General features: G+C 42.6%; 1 long non-coding RNA gene across 3 annotated transcripts in view; it reads left to right on the top strand.

Moving 5' to 3' along the window:
* The first annotated feature begins 210 nt into the window (after window positions 1-210).
* The window catches only part of LOC105423593 (uncharacterized), a 69,059-nt gene continuing 55,065 nt past the window's right edge, over window positions 211-14,204 (top strand). Inside the window, exon 1 of one of the 3 annotated variants that reach the window (XR_016140249.1) lies at window positions 211-2,069. This is a non-coding gene — a long non-coding RNA (uncharacterized LOC105423593). The remainder of the gene's footprint in view (window positions 2,070-14,204) is intronic. The other 2 variants (XR_016140248.1, XR_016140250.1) reach the window with 2 other exon arrangements.

Here is a 14,204-nt window from a genome sequence, read left to right as displayed (position 1 = left end):
TCGAGACAGAGAACAATCTCTCGCGTGCCTCGAGAGCGAGGATCGTTAGGCTCGTTAACTTTCATCGGAAACGGTAACGCACCGAGCGAAACGAATTATCGGTATCGTACGTACAATGATGTACGCGTGATGCGAGAGATCGAGGGGGGAGGGGGGAAGAGGGGGAGAGGGGACACTCACGCTAATTCGTGGGTCTGCGCCTCGGCCGATGGGTTATCGTTATCGAAAGTCAGCCTGTCAGATTGAAACGTTTTCGCGCGGCGCTCTTAATGGGCCAGTGTCAGTCAATTTGTTCCGCGATACGCCCGACACCGAAAACGTAACTCAGATACCCGAAAATTATTCGCCTTATATTGGGGCCACAGTCGTAATGCCTCGCGATGGTCTGTAATTTTCGCTCGTCTCTCTTAAGATAGATTTATCCCGCTCGTGATGGTCGCGTTTTCATTTTTCGGCGGTATTATTATTATCCGCGACCGCCCACGTGCACCGCGGGAGAAACTCGGCTATCGCCAGTTGTACTCATTATGTCTCTCCCCGTAACCGTAAAATATAAATGCACGCTGATTATAAATTATGTTAAGATTTATTCGCGGGAAAGTATCACGCAGTCAATCGTTTTCAAACAATAAAAAGGAAATTATATATAATGTTTACAATATTAAAATATTAAAGTTAAAATAAATATGTCGATAAAATAAATGTTAAGAATTTATTTATTTTAATGATGATATTGATGATTGCAATATTTTATTAAATTTGCTTTCTTCTCTTTTTGAAGTATTTTAACAAAATATATTTTAAAACGAAATAGCATCGTTAAGATTATTATTAAAAAATTATGACAAAATAAGAATGACGATAAGAATTCTTACACTAAACTTCTCAGGAATGTGAACTAAATTTATTTTTATAAATAGCAATGTTATGATTATTTTACGGTTACTCTGACAGACTCTATGTCCATAGTTGCAGAAAGAGAGATGCGAGGCTTAATTTCTACAAGTCAATTCGCAGTGATGTAATTTAAACGAGATTCTTTTATCGGTCGATTTCTACGGCGCGTAACATTATCCGCTTCGAAGGATCGAATACGATCCTTCAAGACGTCGCACATGCTCCGGATTCCAGTCAGGGTATTCCTACCTCCCGATCGGAACTTGGACCGGCTGCGGCCCTCGGAAACCAGTTCAGCGAAGCATTATAATGTCGAATACACAACCGCGGCCCGTTAACTAATCTCCCTGTAGCGACCTTCCATTAGCTCGATTCCACGGCCGATACATCATTACGCGACGGTGCCGTCGATCTCTCGCACCCGTTTTTCTTTGAGGCTTGAGAATATAAATAGATGGTGAAGCCTCGTTTGGCGAGAAAAAAATTATTTTTATTTTAATAAACACTTTTTGATTTGACGCTCCGATATTTGGACGGATACCTTTCCGAATTATTATTATCAAAACGAAATTATATGGAAAAATGACTTGAGCGTACGTTAGCTTTTAATCTTGTTCTTCAATTGCGTATTCGAGGCGCAAACAGGAATAACAAGTCGCGAAGAGCTAACTTATCTCAGACTCTCGGCAATCTAGCCCAAAGGGTTAACGCGAAAAATGCGCGATGCGGATGAAGTGAGGACATGCACGGGATACTTCCACGGGAAGCAGAGGAGGGTGCGTTTGCCAGGCTCGCATACGTTACGCAGTCATAATTCTCGCGTCTAGCCGCCGGCTACGTCACTACTACGCCAGCCACTCGACAAATCATTGCTCGTTAACGTCGAGTTTTTATTACGAGAAAAAAATATCAATTTGTGCCGTTCCTCCGCCGTATGCGGTCGTCTGACTAACGGTCTCTTGGCTTACCGCCGATCTATACGCGCGTGCGCGTACGCGGCATTTTTCCCTCGGCTTTTCTGGCCTTCTCTATCATCTCGTCGATATCTACGCATTGATACCGCTTTGTCGAGCAGTCCACCGGCGGAAACGCGAATTGCCGTGAAGAAATCCCGAGACGCGCGAGAGGGAGTTTACTCGCGAGACGCCGCCGGCAAATCTTATGATGTTCGAGTAAGTAATCAGATTTCGTATAATGTATTTAATTACGAATTTTTTTACGGCAAATTGGGAAGCGAAATCTCGTAATTAATCTTGAACGGCGAGTCGATTTTCTTCGAATGAATTTTAAAATGAAATGCGATATCAAAGTACACGCGGTATGATCTATTCTCGGAGCGTTTCAAGGAAAAGGAAGCTCTTTGTTCGCGTATAAAAAAAAATATTCTTATTAATTTTTTAATTGTTAATAGAACTGATGTATTCCTTTTCGCTGATATCGCGAAGCACGCACAATTTTAAAGTAGGCTTTTCTAAATGGCCGTTTATCCCGGCGATTGGTGCGTACATAAAACACGACGGTGGGTTATATATCATGGCTATCAGCCACGCGTAACGCCTGTGATCATTCAAAACGTCCCGACAAATCATTCCTCGTTAAAGGCAATTTTTTTTCCTCGTACGGGGAAAAATATCAATTTCTGCCGTTTCCCGCCCATATCTCTTCGTCCATCTAACGGTCCCTTTATCCGTCGCGCGTTTATCTTTCATCTCGTCGTCTCACACCTTCCGCGCCCATCTTTTTCCATATCGGGCCGTGATAACCGCGAGAAACTCCGCGTCGTAAGACAAGGTGTAGCTAAAGGTAGCGCGATTACTCGTTGTGCACGAAAGACGCGTATGGGGCGCACGAAGAGGGAGGGAGAGGGGGAAGAGAGCGGGAAAAGACGCGAACACACGTAAAGCGTAATGGCGTAAGGTAGGAGAAGGGTGAGAGGTGGTATTAATGCAATTTCCTAGGCAGCTGTATACGCACTGCAAGAAGAGACAAGAGGTAATTACCGTGACAGCGTCAGTATAGCGCGTCGCGGCTGGCGCGGCCGCTGATTTCTGGCCACGCTCGATTTTGTCCGGTCAACGTAGAATTACGTGCCGGCCGATACAGCTCGCACGTAAAACCGCCGTGTCGAGCGACGTCCGATGCTCGACGCGTCGAATCGGACGTGTCTATTTTCCTTGTCCAATCACGCGACGGTTACAATAGAATACGGTAGAAAATACCGTAGACGTTATCTGAGATCATCGCCGATATTACCGGCGATTTCATAGAAAATTAATAGAAATTATGATTTAATATTCGGATAGACTTGACTATTACAAAATTGACGTATGAACTTTGTGAGTATCGTTCTTCTGAGTATCCTTTTCGAGTTTGAGGTTCTCGAATTCCGTTGTTGAGTTACGATCGCCAAGATCGTTGACCGATTCTCATTCGCAAGGTAAGCGCAATTTAGATTTATTATTTGCGCTGTCGCGACACCCGTCTTCACACGAGGAGAGCTCCGGGAGCGTGTTACTTTGACGTAACACACAAGGAAACAAGAAGAGGGAAAAAGAGAGGAGAGTGCCGAGCCTCGCAGTAAGTAGCGAGCGCTCTTGACAATACGCTCGCGACGGGTGTGCTTTTACCTCTAGGCTCTTTACTTTCCCCTTCCTAGCCATTCAACGAAAATGGCCTGCCATTATTGGCATTGTGGCGACGACGAGAAAAGCGAAGGCGCGAAGAACGGTAAGCCCCCCCTCCCCCCCACATCCCCTCCCCCCGTCACCGCTTGACTCTCGCCGTGGGCTAACGATCATGTTATTAGCGCAAATCAAATTGGCGACTGTCTCACGCCGGAACAACGGCGTGATCGCCGAGAGGCGGAAGGAGCGCAAGGACCAATTTACTCTCGCGGCGAGCGTGAGGACGCGTTAATTTGCATATCGAAATCGAACGCACGCGCAGTCGGAATCATCCCGATTTTCATTCTTACCGGCACTTACTCGCTTCATAACGCTTTACGGCCGCCGTTTATTGCTGCCTCCAATACAAAGCTTCCTGCTCTAAGAAATATTTCCATATTATTATTTGCCTTTGCGCGGGAAGAACCTTACCGTCTGTATAATTTTGTACTATTTCTTGTTATAAGAGTAATAATAACTACCAGTTACGTCTATCAGTTACACCTAACGTTATTTCTTATCATAGCTTTGGAACGAATAACATAACAACTACCTATTATTATTAATTACTGATTATATGTAACGCGATTTTTGTTAGTATAGCTATTAATATCGTATCATATGTTCATGAAATTTATCATGCGTGTCGCCACGACTATTTATCAGCGGAAAAAATCTTGTTCTTAATATATTATATTAAGCCACAAGTAACTTTAATTTCTATTTTTTTAATTTATCATTTATTATTGTTTATTCATTATACGTTTAAGATATTTATCTTCTTTAATATTTGTCGTGAGTTTTGCGTGCAAAAAATGGTCGCTAAAGTATTTTATGTTTACTTTCTTTAAAATTATGCGCACGATCGTCACGTCTCTTCCGTTGATTTGAAAATAAGACGCACTTATCTGGTAAACAAAAGTAACTAATATCTTCCTTTAAAAAATATTTCTCACCGCGACGGAAATTATTTATGACACACAATATCATTCAGGGCGAGTTGAATTTGCTCTTTCAATTTGCTTAAAGCGTCGTGGCTGTTTTTAATTATGCCGCATCTTTCGCTTCGCACTAATTACGGCGTGAAATACGGCTTCTCCTTAGGCTCTCGGCGTTCGTGCTTTACGGTACTCTCTCGCGAACAGTCGCGGCGCCGGATTTCTTTTGCGCGCTCGATCTCCGTCGCCGAGAACGGTAAATTAATACGCTACAGAGCAAACGTCACGACCGATTATTTATCACTGTTATCCACGATAAACGACACGATACCCGGCGGCGGCCTCGCCGCGACGCCTATCCACGCGCGCCGGGCTAATTATGAATCGTTTTTTTTCCCTCGCGCAGCCGCTTTCACGAAACACGGATCTGGCCGTGCGATAAGCTACACGCGTGTCCAATCCCCGAGTGTCACTCGCGCGGCATGTCGCCGTCGATGGACACTGACAGTGACCGGTGCAATAATCAACACACAGATTGCCGCGTGTCTCACGTGGAGCCTAATAATCTTATTATTATATCGATCGATCGAACCGTCGCAGTGAAAGATCCCTTCCCCTCAGGGTTGATCCCTCCACCCTCTCTTTTTCTTCTCCACCCTTACGTATCTGTTTTAGTTACAGGTTCATATCTACGATAAACCCGCGATTCTAATAGTGATCGGTTATCTTGCACATTATAGATATTACATTATACCATGTTGGGAACAGTTAATCTCCTGGATAATTTTATGACTTCATTAAGAGAGCTCGCGATGTAAGCTCGCGTCGGCGATAGATAGCTTTCCACCGATAGATAGCTTCGGCCAGATAGCTTCAAGAAGCACCGCGCCGATATCGATTCACCGGCCCTCGTCGTTGTCTTCTTATTATGCGATCTCCGATTTTTTCACGACATCGTATCTCCGCGTGCGTGTCTCCGCAGTGGAATCACGAATTACCGCCGCTGATCGCTCGAGGCTCCAACGGACGCTCGCCGACTTGTAGGACCTTGCGCGTTTACCTGCATACAGGGTGCCCCATTAGTAGTCATTAAACTTTCCCGCATGACTGACCTGCCCGGCTTTCGGGGTCTGCAACGCGGGTGTTCGTCGGCCTTGCGAGAGGCCGGCGCTCGCGTCGCGCACGATCCTTAGAAAATTGGATCGTACTTACATTGGTGTGTGCGCGTGCAACAGGTTGCCATTATAAAATCTGAAATTCAGCATGCCACGCCGGAGTACAGGCGAAGAAATAATTTACGTTTTTGCGTGTGTCACACGCGGATATCGCGTATTAATAATCACAGGCACGATTTTCCCTGTTGCGCATTGTTGATGCCAACGTTATGCTGAAATTATGCTATCTCGACCATTAGCGACATTTGCATTGCGACGACTAAACAGCACCGATTAATGCGAGCAGATAGTACACGATAACGTGTATTTCGCGAGCAAAATAGACATCATTGCAAAACAAAATATCATGCCGTTTCATATTCATGAAATAGCATTAATATTCCGTATATATATATATATATATATATATATATATATATATATATATATATATATATATATATATATATATATATTTTTTATGAATAACAACAACGACCAATAATATACTGTCATTCGAAATGATAACATGTTATTATTTTATTTTATTAACCGCGAGTATGATAAAGAAACGGATAGTGATAATATTGTTATTAATTATAATAATTACATGATAATAAATCGGAATAAAAATATTGTCGATGTTGAATCATATGAATAAAATGGCGTATTAAATAATATATTGCATTCTCTTTGCAAACTTCAGACCGTGCGGCTCGGCGTGTTGCCCAATGTGATTTCGAGGGTCACCCTATGTGAGAGGCGCGAAGGAAGCTTTGTGAATACGGGAATGGTCGCGCGGAAAGTGTCCGGCGTGTCCATGAACGGCCGTCCAAGAACGGATGGTCACCCTGTTCCAAAGGGTCATCCATTGGCTCGCTCTCACTTAGCATAAAAGGGGTAACTAGCAATGCCCGTTGCCATAATGGAACGAGTGTCCCATGGACATATAATTAGGCGCGCAGTCCATGGGAAATTCGGACCCCATTCCGACGTTTTAGCCAGTCGGACTGGACGTTTCGCATAAGCATTATTAAACGATGGGATGATCCTCGGCCGGACAGAAAAATCGACGGAGTGTCGACGAGCAGTTGTCAAACACTGGGAAATACGACACCGCGTGAAATAAAGGCTAGGCCGTAATGAAGAGATGCCAATAATATCAAGACAATCTATCTTGTCTGCTGATGACGTAAAACGGTGCTTAATCCTTTCATCGATGTTTCCTCGTTCGTTCATTTACGTCGCGTTTTTATGCAACTCGTCTTGTGCGGCGTTATTGCAACGAGAAACGTGTACGACTCTCAGCAATGTAGACATACCAGAGAGAATGTGATGTGATATTAATCATTTATTATCAACTATCGTTGAGAAACATACTGTTCCTCGTTAGGCGGCGATCTGTTTGCTTAATGACTTGATAACTATTCACTTTAAAACATTTACACCATGGAACAACATTGATCATGTAACAAGTAAATTAGGACACGACGATGTATCATAGCTACATTCCGAATAGCCAATAACAAACAAGTATCATTTGAGAACCTCAGTTTCCAGGGAAACATTGGATTTGATATTACATGATTTGTTTGAAGGAAATAATCGTCTGAACGATGTTTCACGTAGCAAGGTTAAAGATGACATAGAATTATCATTAATATTCAGTTCGCGCGTAAGAATACGATTTGCATATCTGTCAGATGTTTCTATGATGAAAGATCTTATCATGGGCGACATTAATTCCGATTAAAACTGATTTATGATGCACGTCCCCAAAGCCGTTCACATTAAAATTTAATATAGCAAAATTTATCGACTTAATCGCGTATTAGAATAACGTTTGAATACAGTTTTAGTAATATTAGCAAAGCTTTTATGTTTCTATATCCCTTTATTATAACAAAATTTATTTCGATTAGAAAATGTTTAACATAACTCATATTACATATATTTATATATATGAGTTATTTTCGTAATATTGTATATATATTGAGTATATATATATATATATATATATATATATATATATAAAATTGTTTAAATCAATATATATAGAGTGTGTGTGTGTGTATATATATATATATATATATATATATATATATATATATATACACACACACACTCTATATATATTGATTTAATATATATATATATATATATACACTCTATATATATTGATTTAAACAATTTATCTTTAGAATATTCGTTGAATGCTGAAAGTAAAACTGACACTCAGTATTTTTAAATTTTATTATCGGCTTATCATTTATCGAAATTTATTAGCTTGTTCGCTATGCATTTTTCAGATAATCATCGATAGTATCTTATAAACTATATTGCAAAACATCGGAATGCGGTCCCGATAGCGCTGTCCGAAAAGAATCTATATAGAAGTTCCAAGGCCGATTGAAACGCCTTCCACTTGCATTAAAATCACCAGACATCATGCGACATCGCGTCTTAAGCGTTGAAATCGGTATAACGGCGATTTTAATATTTATTTTTGTAAATATGGAAAAATATACGGTAAGTCAAGATGACTTTTTGCATTGGGGAATAAACGTGAATAAATTTCATTTCATTAAATGAGTCATTCAACATCTAACAGTTCGTATCGTATCACGTTCACATTTGATTTTCCATTGGCGAGCATACCAGTGTCAGATTCTTGTTCTAATATCAGAATCAATTCGATTAATGCGTAACCGTCGCCGCAGCGATTCGCGTAGCGATTATTTTTACGTGTCTACGACGTCTCGGGGTCTATATATAAACTCACCGAAATTATACCGGTTTCTCAATTCCTCCTTTAGACCCACGTTCGCGCGAGCTGTTAATTTATTCCCGATACCGACCAATACCGGCACGGCCCTATCGAGAGACAAATCCGGTGCGCCTACGCGCGCGCCCATCGAAATCCCAATTCAATCGAAAGCAAAGACTCACGGGTGCGCTTTATCGGGCGAGTGCTGTCAACGGGTCTGGTGACACGTCCGGCCGCAGGCAGAGATATCTCGGGACGTATCCTGTTGGATATCCAAGTGGACGATACCCTGAGATACGTACGAATCGCGCAGCACAAGTCTGATCTCAAACTTCGAAAAATGGAGCTCGAATACGCGCACTCGAATACACACACTTTTCTGTTTCATAAAAAAGCACTCCGTTTCTCGTTCACACGCGTCTTTTTTTTCTTTCTCTGTCTCTCCCCCCTCTCTCTCTTTCTCTCTTACACTCTATCGTTTTAATCGATTTCGAATCACAGTCGTGTTCATGCGGCTTCACTCACTCAATTAAAATCTCTCGCGTAGGATCGACGGGATGATCGGCAACGGATTTTCGAGCTCGCGAGTCGACTCCAAGCTCCTCCTCGTCGGCAATTCTGCGGACTGACTCGTCGAGTCGTGGCGCGTATTCATTAATATGATAATCATCCAATACGTATACGATGCCTCTCGATGATCGCCCTCGTCTCCGTCATCTTCGTCATCTCCTTGGTCGTCGTCGTCGTCGCCGTGGTCGACGACGGCGGCGCCGCGCAAAACACCATCATAAATCTGAGCAAGATCGCGCTCGCATACGATTTCGCTCGCAATCGGTAAGACAAACAAGATAGAAAAGAGGAGAACAAAAAAGAAAATATACGGCGACGATGCGCCGCGCACCTCGGATCACTCGCGATTGAAACTCGGTTCGATTTTCTTGCAATCCGGCAAAATCGTCACGACAGAAAATCGATTTTCGCGCGCTCGGTTTTGCACGCGATAAAGAAAAAAAGATCCTCGTCCCTTCTTCCTTCTCGCGTTTCGTTGACGCCGACTCGCGCCACTGACGCACTTTTCTCTACCTCGACACCGTCACTCTCCGTGTCTCGGCACGTTTTCACGTATCTCCGGTCATTTCGTTATCGCGCCTCCACCTTCGCCGTCCACCTCATTCTCCGTCCTTCCTCGTCCTCTCCTTCTTCTTCTTCTCCTTCTCCACCCCCGCCTCCTCCTCCCTCCTCCACCTCCGCCTCCGTTTCTTCCTCTTCCACCTCCAGCTTCTCCACCTTCCACCAGCGAAGACGACTCGTCGTGTGGTGCTATCCTCTTTCCTCTTCCTTTTCCTTCCTACGCTTCTACCTCTGATCTCGCACGATCAAACAACCACCATCGCAATCAACAACCGCTTGGTCCCGCTGTGGTGCCGCGAGCGGAGGTGCCGTTGCGCACATCGACTAATTTTCGGACGAACTTTCCGGTTCGGTGTCTTGTATTGGACTGTGCAGAAGTGGCACCTTCCAGTTTCTGAACTTACATCTTGTCAGGTAAGTGTGAGCTTTGCCCGCGCGGTCCCGGGGCGGCGGTGCGTGTATGAGAGCGCGTGTACGTACGTACGCTCTCATGCGCGTGTTGCGTGTGCGTGTACACGTGTATGTGTGTCGCGCCGCAGACCCGCCTCTTTCCCCACTCTTCTACACGCGGCTCTATCTGGCCTCTCTCTCTCTCTCGCGCCCGTGCTCTCGATCGCCGCCATACGAGTGTGATAGCGGTGCGCTCCCTCGTTGAATGTGCGTATAGAGCATACGTGCCGTGCGTGTGCGTGTGCGTGTGGCTGCCACCGCGGACGCACGCGAGTGTACGGGTTACCCCCGTGTGTCGCCCGTAGATGACGACGACCACTGGTAGCTTCGTCCAGGTAGATCAGTGTAGACGTCTCTCTTTTTCTCTCATCCGTTCACATTTCTCAACTTCTCTCTTTCTCCTCTTTCTCTAGATATATCCCCCCTCGACGTTGGTTTCTTTTTCCACTGCGCGTTGTCTCCGTCTCTTTTCTCCACTCCTCCTCCCGCCTAGTTCTTTAAATGCGTGAGTGCGTGCGTGACTCTGCCGATGCGCGTAGAGGACATTTAACGCATCGTGTTTTATCCCTACCAGGTTGCGTTCCAGAAGAGAAAAAAAAATAAAAGAAGACAAAAGCTAGTAAGGGCTTCTTACGATGAAATACGCAACAAGGGTAGTTGAGACGATACTTATTCGCGTGGTTATGCCCTCTTCCGGGGGCGGTTATGATTTTCGAAGGTGCAACTCAATCAAGTAAAGTAATTTTCATGTGATATTATCTTTAACGACCGTGCGATTTATGATTATTTTATACTTGTGTACAAAATTGCACATTTACTGGCGCTATTCTAATTATAACGTAAGAAGCTTAAGAGACGTAATGTATACATTTGTCTGAGCATAAATCGAGACTTAGATCTCTTAATGATGTTACACCACTGTTGGATCTCGTGCTGCGCATCGCAGGTTAAACGAGACGTTGTGGATGAAATAAACTTGTCTCCGCCGAATATATTTAGCATATTTTCGATGACAGCGATAAAAGAGCATAAATCTACTTTGAGAGTCTCATTTGACGATTTGCATATTCATATGTTGGCACAGAAAAATAAAAACTACTTAACTTTAGGTAATTAAAGAGCTCGATCAGAAAAATAGTATTATGATACCTGAGGTTAAGAGAAAGTCTACATTTCGCGACTTTCCCGAATCAAAATTTGAACGCCGACTACCTTGAGTCTTCTGTAACATGTTGAATATTTCATCATTTAAAAGAGGACACCGGCGTGTACGTCCGAATATGTCAGATTATATAAAATGCAGGAACAATATAGTTACTTTTTTCATTCATGAATTACTCGATTAACTGACTCAAACTTGATATTATTTTTTTTCTCGCTTGGCTGCAATCTTCTTTCACAACATTTCAATTTCGACGTTAATTATCTTGGTAACTATATTCAAAATTAAAACCCAATTGAAGTCCATTTGAAAGTGACTTAAGAAACAAGGTTGTCTTAATTTGCCAGAACCTCTTCATCCTTGAACGCTTATAACGCAAAAACCGCTGACGCCTTCTGGGGCATCCCGCATGGACATTATAAGCGTCCGGCGACGAAGAAAGAGAAATCCACTTGACGTTTTAATATTGTCCCCCCTGGCACGAATAAATCGCTCGTCCGAGAACGACCGCAGGCGTGGAAAACAGATCTCCGTCTTTTTTCATTCCCCGAGTGGAAACTCGATGAAAGTTTCACCGAGATGTCAACAGTGGTTACTCTTCATTATGTCGCACCGTTATCTCGATCGGAAAATCTCCGACGATGTGGATTTTCCTCTTTCAGCGTTTTCTGTATCTACTTACGCGATATTTTATAAGCATTCACAATATACGAGGAAGATGATAGTCTTTTCAACCGCCATCATTTCGAATCGAATGAATGATTCCAGTGTCCTTCCTGAGAAGGCTATCCGTCCAAATATACGTAGTCCGTCTCATAAAAATTTTAATTTATTGTCGAATCGAAAATTTCATTATGCACGTCTCCCCTGACGACGTGTCTCGACTGATTGTATCATTAATCGCGTTAACATAAAAATAACCAGGATTGACGTAAAAGCCCCCGGACATTTTGCAGACAGATGCAAATGTCTCGTATCGGTATTAGCGTTGAATTTAATTAAATCATCGATTTCGCGACAGAACCTCGGGCGAGGAAAACGCCGTTTCTTCGTCTTTCCGCCTTTCTTTTTTTTTTTCACGAACTCTCTCGATCGACGACGGGGGCAACGACGACGCCTGGAAGCCGGTCGTCGTTCGAGAGTTTCACCTCGGGCGTCTCCGTCGGCTATTTTAACGAAGCCGAAGTTCGCGGAGGCGCAAATAAGAGGATAGTTTCACGACCGGCTCGTCGTCCGCGGTCGTCCATTTTTCCATCTTCGGTCGTCCGCGTTACGCCCATAAGCGATCCCGAGTGTCGATCTCATACCTATAACGAGGCTGATCGAATGCGTCGTCTCGGCTCGAGAGACTCGCGCGATCGCGCTCGCATACTCGGTAAGAAAAGACGAGACGGAGGCAGGGGAAGGGAGAATGAAAGGGCCGTAGATAGGCACCCTGTTAATCAAGCGAAATCCTGGTGTTCGAACCAGTTTCGTTAATGAAGCGGTGACATGAGAACCATTAAGGGGCGAGAAACTTTATGTCCGCGCGAAATTCGCGGCTCTCGATTCGCGCCAACAACAAGATGCGCTGTTAACGCGGAAAACCCGATCCAAATCAATTACAGTTTCAAATTATTTTCTATTATTTCACTATACGCGAAATGTGCAGCGTGAATTATTCTTGTTAATAAAATCTCTTATTTCAATTATTTCGTTTAACGTTTAAACATTGATATATAATCGACTTGTTAAACTTGCGACAATTGGAGAGAAAGATAAATAGATTGACTATTAATCTATGTAATAAAAATCGATGGTATTTAAAAATATCAAATATTTTATAAAATAAATTATAATAAAAAGAATTAAAAATATATAAAATTATTTTGCAATCGCGCCGTAAACATATAAATAAATCATTAATAATTCGAAATATGAAATAAAATAATTTCTTTTCTTTCTTGTAATAAAAATAATGTATTATTGTTAAGGATTTATAGATTATAAATGTTTCAAGAAACGCGCGCGCGCACGTGTGAATTATTTTGCAGCATGCGTGTGGAATATTGCGCACAAATCCTATGATGCTGAAGAATGTTATATTAGCAATAACTCTATTTCTTGTTAACGATTTTCGCAAAGATCGTAAACAGCGTTAATAAAATCACCGTCAACTGTAAAATAGATCGTACTTTAATGCGGACGCATTATGCCTTACCACATGCAACAAGTGCTGGCACAATTTTAAGTAGTAAAAACAGGGGCTGGCCAGCCAGCGCTTACATAATAACGAAGAACATCTGTCGATAATGAGATTCTTCTTTACTTATGCGTAAATATGATTTCTCGCTGTCTCGAGACGTTCGAAATTGCGCGAGGGAAAACAAGGAAAAATACATCGAAAAATATGATGATGTCTATCTTCAATCATATTCCAAAGAAATATTTCTCATAGAAATTTTATGGTAATGAACAGTATAAATTCGTTATATAATAACGCATCTATATTCAACTATCTAAACATACAAACTAAACATACCTATTTGCAAAGTCTACGTTAAAGCACACATACACACACACACACACACACACACACACACACACACACACACACACACACAAAATTTATTTTAAAAAAAAGAAAATCTAAACAGTGACGCCACTTGCGATTTATTCAAGATTCATTAACTTAGAGTGCTTTCCTTGAATCGTTATCCAATTAAGATAACGGAGAGAAAATTGGCAAGAGCGCAACATGTTTCTCAAACATGTTTTCATATATGCCGATATTTCAGCGTTAACGAATTAACATATCTCTCCCCGTTCATATTAAAATACAAGCGCACGCGTTGTAAAAAATTCAATGGCTTTCTGTCATTCTCGCCTTGTTTTTTACCATTTTCATCAGGTAGAAGTTCTTGTAGCTGAAACGTGTGTGCGGCAATGCGTTTCCCTCGGTCGCGTCGTGCGATTTATCGGGTCTCTTTTCGAATTCTTATCGCGCTTCATAAAAACGACGTCGCGCGTTATAGCCGCGGCGGCGACGACGGCGGAGGCCGA

The sequence above is a fragment of the Pogonomyrmex barbatus genome, unplaced genomic scaffold (genome assembly GCF_055798465.1).
Source record: "Pogonomyrmex barbatus isolate J1 unplaced genomic scaffold, ASM5579846v1 scaffold4, whole genome shotgun sequence".
Lineage (NCBI taxonomy): Eukaryota > Metazoa > Arthropoda > Insecta > Hymenoptera > Formicidae > Pogonomyrmex > Pogonomyrmex barbatus.
This window is presented reverse-complemented; position numbering and strand designations above follow the sequence as displayed.